General features: G+C 43.2%; 1 pseudogene; it reads left to right on the top strand.

The window, feature by feature from the left end:
- The first annotated feature begins 2,428 nt into the window (after positions 1-2,428).
- LOC106735711 (60S ribosomal protein L15-like) overlaps positions 2,429-2,812 on the top strand; it is a 4,036-nt pseudogene continuing 3,652 nt past the window's right edge.

The raw sequence follows: 2,812 nt of genomic DNA, 5'->3' as shown, positions 1-2,812 counted from the left end.
TCCACCTTTTTTGTTCTATGGGGTTCTCAACATGTTGCTCACACTGGGGAAGGCCATCTACTTTACTCAGTCCACCAATTCAAAAGCTAATCTTTTCCAGAAATGCCCTCACAGGCACACCTAGAAATAATGGCTAGCCAGCTATCTGGATATTCCCATGGCCCAGGCAACTTGACAGAAAATTAACCATTACAGGTTATCAACTTGGCACTTACGCGTATCTCCTAAACTATACTTGATTTCCAAACATAAATAATAACAGGATTATAATTCTGCCTAGCATGTTACAAAATACAACTATCTTGCATAAAACCCAAAATACATTAATCCCATCCCAAGAAGAGGTGGTAAAGTTTTTCAGTGATGTTTACATGTGTCCTACATGCACAATAGCTCAAATACTGTGATTTAAAATTTACAATTCTTAATGATACAAAGTCAGTACATCTTATGTTACATGATAAGAAAAAAAGAAGAGGGGCTGGTAGGTGGTGTGGTGGTTAAGGACGCTGGACTCCCATATGGCCAACCATTGTTCAAGTCCCAGACCTGGCAGCTTGCTTTCTCACTTTCTCTCTCTTGCTCGCTCTGTCCCTCAAATTAAAAAAAAATAAGTAAAGTTAAATAAAATAATTCTTTAAAATTTTAAAGAAAAAAGAAAGGAAAGAACAAAACAAAAGAACACACACACACACACACACACACACACACAATGCACTCAGAACAAAATACAGAGAAAATATTCCCAATAACCACAGTCTTTATTTCTCTACTGGTTACATGGACCTAGCTGGTATTTATAACTACCTTCCTGCACTAATCACTCTGTATCTCCTTTCCCTTCAGCAAGCACCTCATCCCATCAGCTGGTCTTGGTGGGGTGTCCTGAAGAGTTTGGGTCATGAGCACTCATGCATGGATTGTGTCATAGTTTTCCATTGACCTTAATCACAAGTATACTAAAACTAAGAGATCCCCTCAGAGATCTACCCAGACACACATTTCCTTAACTTTTCTATGAAGTAATAATCTCATTTCTCCTTGGTGGTCTGAATTAGTCACCACAGACAGCATTGTAACTCTCTTCTTTGCCTACTGTTTCAAAATCATGATGAGCTCAAAGTGGCAAGTGGTAGTCTTAAATTCTAGTTTAATGGAATCTTAGTGTCTCCTGGTAGAAGCATTTTTCATTCTGAAACTAAGACCTTTAGGCCAGCAAAGCATAAAGTTGCAGGAACAGGAAGCAAAAACATTGCTAGTGGGTCACTGGCCGTAATGATGAGTAGTACCACTACCACTTTCACCCCTTGACTCCTGGACCCATGAATTTTGGCTGTGGAGAGAAAAAGCGCAATATGTTAGGCTCTGATTCAGAGAATACATGGTCTTCTGGAGAACCGTGTAGGGTCCCACAAGGTGTTGTCACTTAGCTGGTATTATAACTGAGTCTTAAAGTCTTCCATTGTTCAATCAAGCCAGATGCGTTGAGGAACATGGTAAGGCCAGTGAATTCCTTGAGTGTGAGCTCATTGCTGCACTTCTTTAGCTGTGAAGTGAGCATCTTGATTAGATGCAAAGGCATATGGCATACTATGACAATGGATAAAGCATTCCATAAGTCTGCAGATGGTAGTTCCAACAGAAGTACTATGTGCAGGAAAGGCAAATTCATATCCAGAGTGTCTGTTTCAGTTAGAACAAAACACTGTCCCTTCCATGATGGAAGCAGTCCAATGTAATCAACCTGCTGCCAGGTAGCTGGCTGATCACCCTGGGGAATGGTGCCATATCAGAGACTCAGTGCTGGTCTTGGCTGATGGCAGACTGGGTACTCAGCAGTAGCTGTCATCAAGTCAGCCTTGGTGAGTGAAAGCCCATGTTACCATGTTGCTGAGCCCCTGTATAACCTCCATCCTGCTATCATGGCCACTCTGTTCATGAGCCCATTGGATGATGAAAAGTGTGCCTGGCTGACTGGTATCCAGAGAGCTAGTCATTCTATTCACTTATTTGTTAAAATCCTCATACTTGGTGAGCATTTGCATGGGACACAAGTATCTTCACATCCTTTGCCTGCTCTGAGAGGTTTATTCACATACCTCTTCCTCAAAATTTTTAAATCAATTTTCCAATCATGTTCCTTCCAAGTCACTGACCATCCACCTAGACCATTGATTGGGTATTGGCCATGAATGAGTGCATGGTCTCATGTCTGGCTATTCTTCTTCTAAGCAAAGTGTACAACCAGCTGCACTGTCCAAAGTTCTGCCCACTGGGAAGATTTTCCTTTCATCACTGTCCTTCAGGAACATCCCAGAGAAGGACTCTAATGCATTAGCTGCCCACATTCACACGGTACCTGCAAATTGTGCAGAGCCCTATGTGACCCAGGCCTGAATCTTCTTTCTCCATCAACTGATGGTATAGAATGCCCCACACGGTGTGGGACAGGTAAGGCAGTGTAGGTGGAGTGGAGAACATGAGCATTCGGGCCTCTCTTGTATAATCTACTTATATCTTCAGGGCCTGCTCAGGCCCCATCAGGTATATGCCACTTCCATTTGATGATGGAATGCTGCTGTGCACACCCAACTTTATGGGCTGGTGGGTCAGGTAACACCCAGGTTACGTTATCAGCTCAGGTCACATTGGAACTTGGAGGCCCATGATTAAGTGCTCAGTCTCTACTAAGGCCCAGCAAAAAAAGCTGTTTCTTGGGGCCAGCAGGTGGCATGGTGGTTAAGGGCACTGGATTCCCACATGGCTGCCAGCAATTCTAGCCCTAGGCCTGGCAGCTTGCCTGCTCACTTTC

The sequence above is a fragment of the Tupaia chinensis genome, unplaced genomic scaffold (genome assembly GCF_000334495.1).
Source record: "Tupaia chinensis unplaced genomic scaffold, TupChi_1.0 Scaffold000492_1, whole genome shotgun sequence".
NCBI lineage: Eukaryota > Metazoa > Chordata > Mammalia > Scandentia > Tupaiidae > Tupaia > Tupaia belangeri.
This window is presented reverse-complemented; position numbering and strand designations above follow the sequence as displayed.